We start from the raw sequence: 15,929 nt of genomic DNA, 5'->3' as shown, positions 1-15,929 counted from the left end.
TGTTGGCATTCGTTTTATACCGCAGGAGATGTGTAGACGCCTATATTGAATATAAAAATAAATAAAAACATAAAGACGCCGCTGCGTGCGCTGCGTGCGCTGCGCTCAAATCCTCTGTGTTACTCTGTTGCACATTAAAGCTGTGTGTCACTCCGACAGCCTGGACACTTGATAGGACTGTGTCTGCACTCGATGTTGACAGCCCACTGCTAATGCACTCAAACCTGTGGTGGCAAACATATATATCTGGGATTCTGGCACATTTTGCATCCACTTGTAGACTTTTGAACCGTTTTCTCTCTTTGCCCCCTTGCACGTTTGTGGTTTATTGTCAGACAGACAATCACTTCTCTTTAAGTCTGGTCGAACTCCAATTGCAAAATAACCTTGGTTATAACCTTTATAACAGCACCAGCACCTGCAGCCAGTCAGTCCCACTCCCTCCTGAACTCCAGAACATGCCCAAAAATGCTTGCTCAGACACACTACTTTTTACTTATATGCCAGAATAAAAATATTAGCAATGATATTGCCGTTGCAACTGCATGGAAAATACAACCTGATCTCACAGAAATACGTGACATACACACGGATTGTTAACACTGAATTACGTGGCACCGACACGAAAAGTAGTGAAATTACGTGCAGGCACCACGGAAAACTGTCTCCATAGAAAGTCAATGCGGGGCATTTTCGTAGGGACCCCACGGATTTTTATACGTGTGGACACCACGGACATGAGTGCCAATAGAAATGAATAAGCCGATTTGATACAGTCATGACGTCGCTCTGACAATTCACGCATTTCCCTATAAGCGATTTGGCCCTTAATAAACCTTTTTAGGAAACGATCACTATTATATTATTATTTAACACAAACGAACCGGCCCAACACGACCATCTATGTCGACATGTACGTTTATTTGATCGATAAAAGTTGTTTTCTAATGCAACAGTGCTTGAAATGATTGTGAGACAGCGTTTCATTATGAAATGACGGGTTTTTTTCGGGATTTCACCTAAATAAACGTTTATTTTTTTGTTGGTTTCCTCGTTTAATGGATACTTCATCTCCAAAATCTTCTACATATTTATACGTCTCAATCTTTTGCCTGGTGCATGTTTGTTCATATTGTTTTCTAAGTAGTTGTGTATTAATATTTAAATGGCACTTCATATTGGTAGTAAACACGACGGTAAATATACTAATATTATGATGTATAGTATTTAGATAATATTAAAATACAATATTATTTATATCGGCAAAGTTTTGAAGAAGACTACCGGAGATTGACCTTTGAATTCCCCTCAGGGATCAATCAATAAAGTAGTATATATCTATCTATCTTGATTTTCTTATCTCAGGCTTTTCTCTGCACTGTTTTGATCCTCCCACCGTGAGTTGATACTTTCTCTTTCCCCTGCAGTGAGACTGCACCGACATCTTAAGAGCAAAGGTTCATTTTTCTCCAAAGTCACGTCGTTACATGAAAGTTGGATGCATGTGTGAAAGCTTGTGTATACAGCAGAGAACAAACATCCTCCATTTTGTTTCAGCTCTGTTAGAGTTTCCACCCAGGTGGAAGGTGACAACAACAGTTTAAGTCTTAATTAACATTTCTGAACGTGGTGATTAATTGATCCCAATAACAGAAATGAACCACTGATCCTGTCTCACAGCAATCACCAAATCCTTTGTGTATAACCTTGATACAATTCTCTGCAGTGTAGGAGGAAGCTCTGCTTACATGAACAAAGACTTTGTCCTTTAACTGGTACAAAACCTCTGTCTGTGTTTCAGGTGTGAGACAAAACCGCAATACCAGAAAAAAGGAATGGCCTGTAACAGTCTGAAAACAAGATGAGTTTTACTGAAAGATTGTTTGGCAGGATTAATCTGGCAGGGGGAGCAAAGAGATACAAACAACAGCCAACATGTCTATAGATAGTCCAGACTCATTAAAGGACAGACTTTATGGCAGCAACATTGTGTTTTAAAATGATTCTATTTGACAAAAAACAGGGTACGTTTCCCTGTAACAATCTAATCTTGTAATCTTGTCCAGGTGAAGGAGTTCCTCTTCACAGGCTGCAGAGTCTGGTACTCAGACACTGATCTGTACATATTGCAAAACAATTTACAGACGAGTTTCATGCTTTCATGGTTAGTCCAAACAACAAGTTTCTCACAGTCAGGCTGCCATCAAAGTAGAAGAAGTTAGCTTTAGACAGACATAAAGAAAAAGATTTAGAGTTCCTGCACAATTGTTGTCTTCAGTAAGGGCAACTTTATGAAAGTGTGTGTGTGTATGCGTCTATATTGCTTCTATATTGCCAGGTATTAGCAAGTGCTCTCTTTATTGTAAAAACTAAGATGGGCATGCGTTGGCAGCAATTAGAAGCTTGTGTATAGCTAAATGTGAGTCTGTCTGTTTTCATCTCTAAGACCAAGTAGATGAGCTTAGTAGCCACAAAACTTTTGGGTAGCTAAATATGCTTTTTGGGGTCATTTTTTAGTGCAGCAGCTGTGCTGTAAAAAATGCTTTTGTCTTGTATGTGATCGTGACTAGATGTAAATCAGTCACTTTCACGTTCCCCTACTGTGAGACCATCAACATACATAAGAAAAACCCTCCACCACATTTGTTGTAAGTCGCGTGGTTTCTTGAAAGTTAAGCTGTGCTCAGAAGCAGGATGTAACGGACTCGCTGTCAAGTGAGCTGTCATTACTTGACAGCAGTCAGAGAGACTATAATACTGCAGAGAACCATTGAGTCATTTCCCTCTTCACATTAAATCACCAGTATTCCTGTATTCAACTGTATAACACTTTACACACACACACACCCTTTACAGTCAGCTTTGAATAATTTTTATTGATTAAATAAATGTACTTGTGTTGTGTAAAACAATCTGTATGTAGACCTTGTTTTTCATGACACAGTGTAAGGAGAGATAGCGAAGGTTTTGTGCTGGAGTTGGAGGATGAAGTGCTTCTACAAAGTGGGACTCTTGGGTTTATTGGGAGAGTGAGCATGAGAGTGCAGAGGCCAATACAGTGTTTCTGTATCAATATCAATGCATGATAACAGAATCCAGTAAAGCCAATAATCAAAGGGCATCTTTCAAAACGAAGAGGATGAGTAGATAACAGGGATATTTGCATTCAATACAGAAAAAAAATGTAGACACAATGACACCAGCAGAGGGCAGCACAAGAGAGGAGCAGAACATAACACAAGACTTGAGCATACTGGGCTAAATAAAACACATCCGTCTGCTCTGTGTGAGAACTGAAGCGGAGACTGTGTATTGTGTGTTTTGCCGACATGTCCAACAACCTTGTGTCACAGGATGTTTAGGTTTAAACTGTCAAACTGCACACTTTTGTTTTTGTATTTTATATTCCTATTTGATGTAAATAATGTTTATACTGTTTATTTCTACCGTTAGATGTATGTTAGTATGCTGAGTGCCTGGATATTGCTGCTGCAATAGCAAAATGAATAATGTAATTGTATTCTATTCTATTCTCATGTTTCGTGAGTGCAGGTGTTTTAAGTCTCTTTGCAACATAAATATCTTAAGGCACAGAAATCCTGCAAACAAAAGCCTGTATGACAGACTGGCCACAGTTGTGATCGTTTCCGTTTCACAAACTTTAACATTTCAGACAAGTCTTTCTTTTAAGTTATAACCGAAGACATGTAACCCACGCAGCTTTGACAGCGTGCACGATATCAACAGTCTTCTTTAAGTTCTGCCTTCTGCTTCTTACCGGATTACGGTAACGTATTGCGTCAGTGGGTAACGTACTGCGTCACTTCCTGTTTCGACACTCCTGTTTGTTCACTTGGTGTGCGCTGTTGGTGCTACGGACTTTCTGCATTAGACATATTGTGTTTGCTTTTATTGTGGTAATACACAAGCACCGTAGTGTTAGAGTTAAGTGCACCAGTTTCTGGGTTCCCTTCTCGTTTACCACTGTAGCGAAGCTTACCGTAACTTAGCGGTTAGCATTAGCGCTTAGCATGGCTTCTTCCACTCGCTCTGCATCTCCCTCTCCTGCTCACTGCACGGTGTGTGACATGTTCAGTTACTCCTCTGCCTCCTTTAGTGAGCATGAGGTGTGCACAAAGTGTAGTTTATTCACAGTCTTGGAGGCGAGGCTAAGCGAGTTAGAGGGTCGGCTCCGCATGTTAGATAATAGACCTGTAGCCGCAGCAGCTAGCCAGCAGCAGTTAGCCTGTGCGGACCAGCCTGCCTTAGCTGATGTTATCTGCACCCCGGCAGCCCCTGAGCAGCCGGGAAGTCAGAGAGGTTGGGTGGCGGTTCGAAGGAAGCGTAGCCCGAAACAAAGGCCCGTGGTTCACCACCAGCCGCTTGACATATCGAACCGTTTTTCCCCACTCGGCGACACACCCGCTGAGAAGCCGACCCTGGTTATTGGCGACTCTGTTCTGCGGCATGTAAAGCCGACACCAGCGGCTATAGTTAAGTGCATCCCGGGGGCCAGAGCGGGCGACATAGAGGGTAGCCTGAAGCTGCTGGCGAGAGATAAGCATAAATACAGTAGGATTATAATTCACGTCGGTGTTAATGACACCCGGCTTCGCCAGTCAGAGGTCACTAAAGTTAATATTGAGTCGGTGTTGTTGTGACCTAATCTGGTCACCCCGGATTCCCAGACTCCGTCCCCGAAGCACAGAACATTGAATGAAAACCAGTACTGATCAGTTTCAGTTTCGCCTTTATATAAAGGGAGAATGCACAGCTCAATACAGACCCCTCGATCTGCTCCTGCAGCTGACCATTTGCATTCTGTCCGTCCCATGCATTAGGCTCGTTTTATTAATCTGACAACAAGGTGTGGTTACATTTACATAGAAAGGCATAAAAGGTAATGTTTTTCAGTGAAACATGCATATTCAATAATCACAAGGTGGAAGGCGTATACGAAACTAAAAGACATTGAAGTTCTCCCACTCATATTTCTGATGTGAGGGTGTGTGTGTATTTCACAGATCCTCCTGTTACGGCCTTGAGTATATCTTGTCTCTTTGGTAAGCTTGTGTTTACATCTCTGGGTCAACTAAGGGGTTTGCAGTTCGAATATCTAAACACACCATTAAACATCAGAATGCTTTATGACCTCAGCCAGAGGTCTTGATCTATGAACAACCATACACTTTTACCATATATGCAGACAAACATATATTTTGACCAAGTTTGACCATATATTTCCACAATTCCCCCTTTTGGACTCTACTAAGAGTCCAACACAAAATAAGCAAAAAAGAAACAACAAACGGTCACATCAGCAAATAGAAAACACTGTGTGTAATCAAACAAAACTATGGGTAAAAGTGACATCTATATGTAACAACACTGTGAGTAAATGTCCAAACACCTGGTGTGTGTGTACGTGTGTCAAAACCATAAATGAAGGTGCAAAAAAAGAAAAACTCTGTGAAGAATGTAGTGTATTAAAAAACATATCATGTGAGTACATAAAACGAAACGTGATGGCAACGTTTAAATCCCTGCATTGAAAATCAGATCGTCCTCCAAGTCCTCTGCCAACAATGGGATAATATAAGAATAATATAAGTAACAAGTAGAACAGTATAAAGATTAATATAAAAATTAATATGTAGGATTACACCTCTGTCCAGGGAACTCGCAGTGTAACCAATAGATCAAAAAAATTATGAACAACCCTAATATGGTTATCCTAACAAGAAAACAAATACATGTTATACATCATAGTATGTGGGGGTATTTTAATCGGTCGGTCTTTCACCGTTCCCGCCCCAGATACTCCTAACAGCTCAAATATAATGAAAATTATCCTACAGTAAGAATGTTCAAAAGTGTGTCATTCAGCCGTCCACGGGTGGGTCTCGGTCCGTCTGCCTCGTCCATCCAGCCCCCGTCAGGTCCTCTGGTCCTCAGGATGCGTCTTCTTTCTTCGGATCCCTGGGGTTAGACTACCCGGGATCCTTGATCTCTGTCAGGGGATTATTCTGCCCCTTTTGTGACAGGATCTGTGTCTGAATCAGCCGATTCAGACTTCTGTGCCCTCAGATCAGTTTGGACGTCCTGTAGAGAGCGTTGAGGCTCCTCTGCGCCTGCGCACTGGCTCCAGTGATACCAGGTGTCCCCCTTTCCTCTCAGCCGAACCGCGTGAGAGGTGCGTTCCGTCACTTGGTAGGGACCGGTCCACCTTGGTTCCGACCACTTCCGTTTGATGACCCTCAGAAGCACCCAGTCAGCCTCAGGCGGAGCCCCGCTGGCAGCTGCTGGATGTCGGTCCTGTACCTGCTTGGAAAAGTTGGTCACCAAACCCTGCAGTTCGTGGAAATAAGCTTTAGAGGTTAACATCTGATCATCATGTTGCATCAAAGGAAGTTTAGAATGTGGTCCTGGAAAAGCTCTTCCTGTCTGCAATTCATGTGGTGTCAGTCCTGTAGAGTGATTTACTGAACTTCTGATAGACATTAGGGCTAAAGGTAATGCATCCAGCCAATTCATGCTTGTCTGCGCACAGATTTTGGCCAATTTTTGTTTGATGGATTGATTCATTCTCTCAACTTTGCCTTGAGACTGTGGGTGATAAACTGTACCAAAAGCATGTTTAAGTCCCAGCATTGCCTCCACCTGCTGGAGGTCTTTATTTTTGAAGTGTGTGCCATTGTCAGATCTGATCTTCTCAGGGAAACCATGTCTGGGAATGTAGGTGTTAATCAGGAACTTAATGACTGTTTTACTGTCCTCTCTTTTTGCAGGACAGGCTTCTGGCCATCCTGAGTATGCATCAACACACATCAAAATGTATCTGTATCCTCTCACAGAGTCAACCATGTCTGTGTAGTCAATGATTATTTCTCTACCTGTCTTGGTCTCTAGAGGATATTTTCCAATTTCTGGTTTGATAGTCGGTCTGGGGTTGTATTTACAACATTGGTCACATGTTCTGATCAAATACTGAGCCATGTCTTTCATGTAGGGGTGCCACCAGTGCTCAAGATTTTTCATCATCTGTGCCACTCCCACATGGCCTACCCCATGCGCTTCCTCCATGGCAGTCTGTCTCAGTCCAGGTGGCAGTATGGGGCGTCCGTCAGGCCCTCTCCATACTCCTCCTGTGTCAGTCGCCCCTCTAGCTTTCCACAGTGTTTTTTCCTGTGGAGAGGCTTTGTTTTGCAATTGCATCAAATCAGTCCAATCAACAGGGGGAGGCAAGTCTGTCTCTGAACACATAAAAATCATTCGCTCAACATAGCCTGCTGCCTGTTTTGCTGCCTGATCTGCTGCATTGTTTCCTCTTGTGACCCTGTCAGTTCCCGCTCCATGACCCTTGCACTTAATCACAGCCACTTTGCTAGGCAACAACAGAGCTTCAGCAAGCTCTCTCATTTCAGCCTCATGCCGTATAGGTTTGTTAGTTGCAGTGAGAAAACCTGCTCTCAGCCATTGTCCTAATTCCACATGCACTGCTCCTGCCGCATATGCTGAGTCAGTAAAAACATTGATGTCCTGTCCTCGACCTATCTTTAGTGCCTCAATCACTGCCCTCACCTCGGCTCTCTGCGCTGACTGCTGTCCCTCTAATCTTTCTGCTTTCAGTGTTCTCATTTCTTCCCCTGTGTCTTCAACAACCGCGTATGCTGCTCTGAGTCCTTCTGTGTCATGTCTAAAACAGCACCCATCTGTGAACAGATTTCTGGCCTCTGTTAGTGGTGTGGCCTGTAAATCCATTCTGACTTTTTCTTCTCTGGTTACCCTCTCTACACATGTGTGTGGCTCTCCAGCTCCTATCTGGTCTGCCATGTTGATGCCCTCATGTGTGAAGGTGATGTTTGGTGCTTCTAAAATCTTGCTCAACCTCCTCTGTCTCAATGAGGTGAGTGTGAATATCTCTGAGTTCACGTATGCCACTACACTATGTGTTGTCAGTACATACAGCTGGTGTCCCATGACCATGTGTGCGGTTTTTTGAATTAGCTTAGCTATTCCTGCTGCGTGTTGTGTGCACTGAGGGTGTCTTTTCTCCATGTTGTCCAGGGGGGCACCGATGTACATCAGTATTAGTCTTTCTCCCCCTTTTCTCTGGAACAGGATGCCATTGATGCAGGCATCCGTTCCAGAGACATCCAAATAGAAAGGTAAAGTGTAGTCAGGTGAGGCTAGTTCTGCTGCAGTGGCCAAAGATTGTTTAAGAGCAATGAATGCTTGTTCCGCGGCCTGCGTCCAATTTAGGCGAGCTGACACATTACGCATGCCATGTTCTTTGACAAGGTCTCTGAGAGGTTGTGTGAGGCCCGTGTAGTTAGCAACAAAGTTTCTACTGTAACCAGTCAGACCGAGAAATGAGAGCATGTCCTTCACTTTATCAGGACGCGGATGATGCAAAATGGTAGATTTGTGCAAAGGCGATATGCTGACCCCCTTTTGTGAAACAATGCGTCCTAAGAAAGCAACTTGTTTCCTGACTAATTGGAGTTTAGATTTGCTGACCTTAAAACCAGCTGTGGCCAGATGTTGCAAAACAGCCTGCGTGGCATCCAGGCAGATTGCTGCCGTTGGAGCTGCGATAAGAAGGTCATCAACGTACTGAATGAGTGTAGTGTTTTCTGGGAGGGTGCAGTGACTGAGTATCTGTTTCAAAACCTGATTAAAAATACCGGGGGAGAGCGCAAAACCTTGAGGTAGCCTGGTGTAGCGATACTGTGTTCCCTGATATGTGAATGAGAAAATGTCTCTGCATTCAGGTGCCAGAGGGAGACAAAAGAAAGCATTAGCTAAATCTATGCAGGTGAACCAGCTCTGTGAAGGATCCAGTTGGGCCAATGCCACGTATGGATTCGGAACTGGTACCGTGGGGGTTGACAGTACAGCGTTAATGTCCCTCAGATCATGTGCCATGCGATATTTACCTGTCCCTTTCTTTTCTACAGGTAGGATGGGAGTATTCCAGTCTGAGTGAGAGAGTTCCAGCACGCCATTTTCAAAAAGTCCATGAATAGTATCTGCAATGCCAGCTCCGGCTGCTGGCTTGTGTGGATACTGTGGTATCCACAAAGGGCCTGGTGTGTTAATCTGAAACGTCACAGGTTCACAGTCCACCAGACCCACGTCAGTGGGGCCGTCTGCCCATAAATGTGGTGGCAAGCTGTCAATCACAGCCTGTGCCAGAGGATGATCAGTTTTCTCTCTACCATGATGTCTAGCAAGCAGTTCATGTGCCAGAGTGACAGTGTTCATAGTTGAAACAGTTATTTTGTATGCTTTAGCAGATGGAGAATACATGATTTGAGGTAAAGGTGTGGGTTGCCAGTCTGATTGCCCCATGGCACGTTTAACCATGCCACCTAGTTCTTTGGCCTGGTGGTTTGGATGTACGGCTAATGAGACGTGGGGATGCCCTTCGTCACTCATCATGTACCAAGACATTTGTTCTGGAGTGAGGTCCACACCGGCTGCCACGCCCTCAGATGCCACAAAAATGTCTCGGACTGTAATAGACCAGTCCTGTCCCTCTAGGGAGTGCGCAAACTTCTCATGGTACCAATCAGTTTGCTGCCTGTCATAAAATAGAGTCACATGAGGGGGGTCAGGGGGAGAAACATATGGTTCGACCTGCGCTATCCAGGGCTTCCACCGCAGGTAGGCAGAAAGGATTCCTGGGTTCTGGGGAGTTTCAGGATGTAACATGCCCCAGTAGATGTCAGCACATGGGTCAGTCACAGGTCTCATCAGATATTGTCCGCCTGTGTCTGCAACATTACAGTGGAACATGGCGCCGTCCGGCAGTGTCACTGTCAGCCCGTCTGGGCCGCACAAAATAGATGCTCCAAACTTAATCAGCAAGTCTCTCCCCAGTATATTCAGAGGCAGAAGAGGTGAGTGTACAAAACAGTGTGAAACAGTCTGATGTCCCAACTGAGCAGTCATGGGAGTGGTTATAGGCAGAGTCTGTTTATCCCCAGAGAAGCCCATCACAGTGATAGAGTTGTTGGACAATTCCATAGAAGATGATTGAAACAGTGTAGAACAGGTGGCGCCAGTATCCACCAGAAAAGGCAGTGTCTCATCCTCTACTTGCATAGATAACATCGGGTCTGCCGTGCCGATGTAATCTGAGCTGCTCTGTGGGGTGTGTCATTGTTGTGAGAAGTCACAATCCCACTGTCCCCAGCCGGAAACAGGAAACTGTCCAGTGAATGTAGGTCCTGGGGGGCGGGAGGAAGCCCTCCGTGGACCAGACGCTGCACGTCCTCGGGCATACTGTCCCTGTCTGTGTGGACAGTCTTTGGCCCAGTGTCCCAACTCCTCACAGTAATAGCAGCGGTCACGACTTGGGTCTCCCCTCGGCTGTCCCCTAAGTGTTCCACCCCTTCCGCGCCTGCCTCTCCATCTGCCCCTCCCTGATCCGTACCCCCTGTAGGACCCCGTAGGCTGCTGATAATCAGGAGAATAAGGTGATGGAGGCACCCAAGGTGTGACAGGAGGTGCGTCAGAGCTTTCAGTGACAACCATGACTTTATTATTTTTATCTTTCTTTTTGTCATTGGCCTTCTGTCTGGCCTTCTGTCTGGCCTCAATTGTAGTTTCAATAATTGTGCTTGCAAATCCTGGACATCTTTACTGTCAGCTTGTGCTGCGTCTTGGGCACGTGCCAAATGATGCACTAGATGTCTCTCCCACACACTGGAATCACACCCTGCCATGTCTGGGTTATTATCCATGGCAGTTTTTACAGTCTCAGGAACCCCGTTTAGGACGGCGGTCCTGTACCACACCCTCTGAATGCCTGGGTTACCAGGGTGGCACCCGGTGTGTTTGATCCATGTGTCTTTGCTTTGATTAAGAAATTCTCTTGGACTCTGTTTGGGGTCCCATCTCAAAGTGGGAATGGCGGCTCCAGCAGGCAGAGGATATTTATGTCTTAGTGCTCTGCCTATTTCAGTGCTGACCTGAGTGAATGGTGTGTCATCTCTCTGTCTAGTAGTGGCGGCGTCCTCCTCTATGTCCCTCACTTCTGAAGCTGTAAGACACCTAGAAATAACGGCCCGAAAATCACCTAGAGCGAGTCTGTGGCCTGCTGTCAGACTGTCAAGTTGACTCAGCCACATTGCTCCACCTTCGGCCACTGGAGGTAATTTATCCACTAGTGCCTGTACATCACCTAGTGGGAATGGACGATATTTGATCTGGTGTTCAGTTTGAATCAGTGGTAACTGATAGTTGAGTGTCTGTGTATTATCATGTCCTTGGGATCTAGTTGTCATGTGGTGTGTTTTGCGTCTGTGTGCTAAGTGTTCGGCTTCATGTGTTTTCAACCACTCCTCAGTAGCCTTGGCCTGTCTCTGTAATAGTTCAAACGTCTCTCCCTGCTCCGCGGACCAAACACCCTCGACCTGCATCTGAATTCCAGCTGTCCTCCCTTCCTGTGATCCGTCTGTCCACACGCCTCCCACGTGAAGTGTAGCGTCTCCAAATTGGGGGTTAGCGTGTGCATATGTGTGTGGTGTTAAGTCCTGAGCTATAGCAGCCCGCAACTCCTTTAATTCCTCCTGCAACTGTTGCACCTTGTCTATTTCTCCCTGCTTTGTGTTCACAATGTCTGGTGTCTGTGTTCTGTGTGACAGCGGGGCTTCAGCTGCAACACATAGTGCTCCATCGCAGCTCAGTTCTCTGTCCTTTCGCAGCTGGAAAGGTGAAAGGGCAGGGGCCTCTGGAGGCCCTTCACGGGTGCTAACTCCCGAGGGTAAAGCAGACACACTACTCACTTGGGACGTGTGAGAGCTGTCATCAGACCACGCCTCAGAGGAATCAGGCATGTCTGTTATGGCCAGTGTGCCTTGAGTTATTTGTAAAACTGGATATAATCCAGCAGATGAATGAGAGGATGGTGGTGCAGTAGGAGGGGGTGGTGTATACGGTGGGGGATCCTTAGGTTTTTCTGCTTTGGCATCCTGTGTTTTGGGCTTCTCAGTCATGAGGTGAGTTACACCCTGACCTATTAAAGCCCATCGCGCCCACTGAGCTCTCTTCTCCTCTGCTTTTTCCTGCTCCCTCTTAAATCTCCCTTTCTTAGACCAACCACACTGCTCTGCACTCTTCCTGGCCTTCTCCCTCTCTGCCTTCGCTTCACCCTCCTTTCTCCAAAACTCCTTCTGTAAACAACCTCTATCTTTCATGCCACGGCCTATTTCTCCCAGCAAATTAATGACTGCCTCCCTCATCTGAGTCATCTCTTCAGATGCGGTTTTAGAGTCAAAAGCCTGATGCAGCGCTTTCTCTAAAATAATCAGTTGAGCTTCTACTGTTTTTAGTGGGCTGTTCGGACCCCACCCATCATCAACAGTGTCTCTGTTAAAATCTCCGTCCATGTCGTCAGTCATCAAAGTCTCAGTCATGTGATTACGTGAAAATTAAAACTAAAGCTTAATAATAATGTGTTATTTGCAAAACTGTGCTCAGAAGAGTTAACAAAACTATGATGTTAGAAAAGTTCAGAAACTATGTTCACATCAGAAATATATACAAAAGTATGTGCACAACAAAACACTAATCCAGTTCGTGAGTGAACCTACTTCAACAGGCCACTGCTTTACGTTTACACCAATTAAGGTTTCCAGCAGTGCTGCTGCTTCAGTTCACCTCGTCTCTGGCATTCATACACATTCCACACTCATGCTTTACCCATTTATACTGCGAGCTCGGTGTGTGTGTGTCAGTACTGTATCTTCACTTCTCTTTGTTTCTCTTTAGGGGTGCTTCATGAACTCACAGGACTTATTCTCTGGTCTTGCCGTCCAGTGTAAGAACGGCTCACAGTTATTTCATTATTTACTCTCTACTCTCTGGTCTTGTCGTCTTTATCTCAGACGACTCACAGTTTATGAGTCTCAAGAGTTCCTTTTTTTTCTAGATTCTGGCCGACTGAGAAATATGGCACGCTGTGTCCCTGGTACTCAGTCCAATGGATTCGAGACTAGCCTCTGTCCGTGACACCAGAATCTTATATATCTGTAATTTGGAAGCCTGTTGACTTACTTCAACTCCCGCCTAACTAGTGCGGTCATTGTTTCAGTTTCCAGTCAGTCCAACATGCATACCTTGTGTTTTCTGCCTGGTCTTGTTCCTTTTTCTCTCTTTTTTGTAGTGATTTAGGGTTCCTCAAGCCCCGGGCCTCAAACCCAGCTTTTCCGGCCCCTCGTCAGAGCACCGGTGGAGTCGCCACACTCAGGATTTTCTGCTACCCCTTTTTCTCTTATTCCTCTGCAGGCATTATTCCTCTGCAGGCATTATTCCTCTGCAGGCATTATTCCTCTGCAGGCATTATCCCTCTGCAGGCATCATTTACTTATCTCTTAAACAGCTGTAGTCATTACTCATTTACCGTAGTCATATACATTCACTTACGGTTATTTCACTGTAGTCATATTCATTCACATACAGTTAAATTCATTCAGTCAATGTTCTTTTTGCTTTTACAGACAGATTACTACTAAGACTCGGGACACGTTACATTTTAGAGTAGTCAATGCAGATATAAAAGGTCTGCTTACCTTATTGTTGGCGCCACGTGTCCTCTGTCTGTTCGTAATCGGCCCTTGTGTTCAATTGACGGATCTGAGGATGATTTTTTGCCCTTTGATCCCGGACGAGCCCCCAATTGTTGTGACCTAATCTGGTCACCCCGGATTCCCAGACTCCGTCCCCGAAGCACAGAACATTGAATGAAAACCAGTACTGATCAGTTTCAGTTTCGCCTTTATATAAAGGGAGAATGCACAGCTCAATACAGACCCCTCGATCTGCTCCTGCAGCTGACCATTTGCATTCTGTCCGTCCCATGCATTAGGCTCGTTTTATTAATCTGACAACAAGGTGTGGTTACATTTACATAGAAAGGCATAAAAGGTAATGTTTTTCAGTGAAACATGCATATTCAATAATCACAAGGTGGAAGGCGTATACGAAACTAAAAGACATTGAAGTTCTCCCACTCATATTTCTGATGTGAGGGTGTGTGTGTATTTCACAGATCCTCCTGTTACGGCCTTGAGTATATCTTGTCTCTTTGGTAAGCTTGTGTTTACATCTCTGGGTCAACTAAGGGGTTTGCAGTTCGAATATCTAAACACACCATTAAACATCAGAATGCTTTATGACCTCAGCCAGAGGTCTTGATCTATGAACAACCATACACTTTTACCATATATGCAGACAAACATATATTTTGACCAAGTTTGACCATATATTTCCACAGTGTGTAATTTAGCTAAAACCATGTCGGACTCCGTAGCGTTCTCTGGTCCCCTCCCGAATCTGACCAGTGATGACATGTTTAGCCGCATGTCCTCGCTCCGTCGCTGGCTGTCATGGTGGTGTCCAGAAAATAACGTGGCCTTTATAGATAACTGGGAAACTTTCTGGGGGAAACCTGGCCTTATTAGGAGAGACGGCATCCATCCCACCCAGGGTGGTGCAGCTCTGATTTCTAGCAACATAGCCAAGTTTATTAGACCAACCTGACAACCCAGGGTCGAGGCCAGGAGGCAGAGTCGCTGTCCTACACACCTCTCTGCTGCTTCTGGAGGACTGCCGCCCTCAGTTAGAAACACATTAAACACAAATACACATAGAAACACTAAGCTTAATAATGTTATTGAAGTGGTGACGGTCACACGTCCTCCCACAGTTCATCAAGCACACAAGTTAAGATATATTAATCATAATAACCTCATAAAAATACACACTAACACACACAAACACATAGAACAAGGTAACAGAACACTCAGGTGTGGATTGTTTAACATACGATCCCTCCACTCTAAGTCGCTCTTAGTTAATGATTTAATTGTTGATCATCACACTGATATACTTTGTCTCACTGAGACTTGGTTACAGGATGAAGAATATGTTGCTTTAAATGAATCAACTCCGTCCTGTTATATTAACTGTCATGTTCCTAGAGTTACAGGTCGCGGAGGAGGAGTGGCAGCAATCTACCGCTCCAGTCTTCAGATGAATCCTAAACCTAAGTCTACTCATACTTCTTTTGAGAGTCTCACTCTCAGCCTGTCTCACGGAAGCTGGAAGAAGTCAGAATTTGTTTTACTCGTCGTAGTGTATCGTCCACCTGCTGCTGCTTATTCAGAGTTCCTGCTGGAGTTTTCAGACTTCTTATCAAGTTTAGTGCTTAGCACAGATAAAGTCATTATAGTGGGTGACTTTAACATTCATATGGACGTCGACTCCGACAGTCTGAAGATTGCCTTCAACTCACTCTTGGATTCAGTTGGGTTCTCTCAGTTAGTAAATGAACCCACACACTGTCACAGTCACACCCTCGACCTGGTTCTCACCTACGGCCTGGAAGCTGAGAACCTGCTAGTGTGGTCTCAAAATCCTGTTCTTTCAGATCACTCATTAATAACTTTTGACTTCTCTCTTTCAGACCTACCAGCACCTGAGGAAAAGGTCTACTACAGCAGATGTCTGTCTGAAGACGCCGTAAAGCAGTTTAGGACAGCAATCCTACCAGTACTCCCCACAGTCCCAAGTACTGACGGGGGTACCAACTTAAATGTTACTCCTGCAGAGCTGGACCGCTTTGTCAACAACACTGCAGACACACTACACTCAGTCTTAAACAGGATTGCTCCACTGAAGAAGAAGAAAACTACAAACCAGAAGAGGCTAGCTCCGTGGTACAACTCAAACATCCGATCACTGAAACGGATTACACGTAGGATGGAGAGGATGTGGCAGTCCTCTAAATCAGATGACTCCCGGAGGATCTGGAGAGACAGTCTGCTGACGTATAAGAAGGCCCTTCGTAAAGCCAGGACAGCCTACTATTCATCACTAATAGAAGAAAACAAGAACAACCCGCGCTTTCTCTTTAACGC

General features: G+C 44.9%; 2 protein-coding genes across 1 annotated transcript in view; one reads left to right on the top strand and one right to left on the bottom strand.

Annotated features, from left to right (window-relative positions):
- Positions 1 to 15,929, top strand: part of LOC114426624 (uncharacterized protein DDB_G0283697-like) — a 403,048-nt gene that overhangs the window by 222,312 nt on the left and 164,807 nt on the right. The gene's annotated exons all lie outside the window — the stretch shown is intronic.
- The window catches only part of LOC114426642 (interferon-induced protein 44-like), a 114,838-nt gene that overhangs the window by 89,547 nt on the left and 9,362 nt on the right, over positions 1 to 15,929 (bottom strand).

The sequence above is a fragment of the Parambassis ranga genome, chromosome 21 (genome assembly GCF_900634625.1).
Source record: "Parambassis ranga chromosome 21, fParRan2.1, whole genome shotgun sequence".
In the NCBI taxonomy this organism is placed as follows: domain Eukaryota; kingdom Metazoa; phylum Chordata; class Actinopteri; family Ambassidae; genus Parambassis; species Parambassis ranga.
Note: the sequence above shows the minus strand (reverse complement) of the source record. Positions and strands in the feature narration are given on the sequence as shown.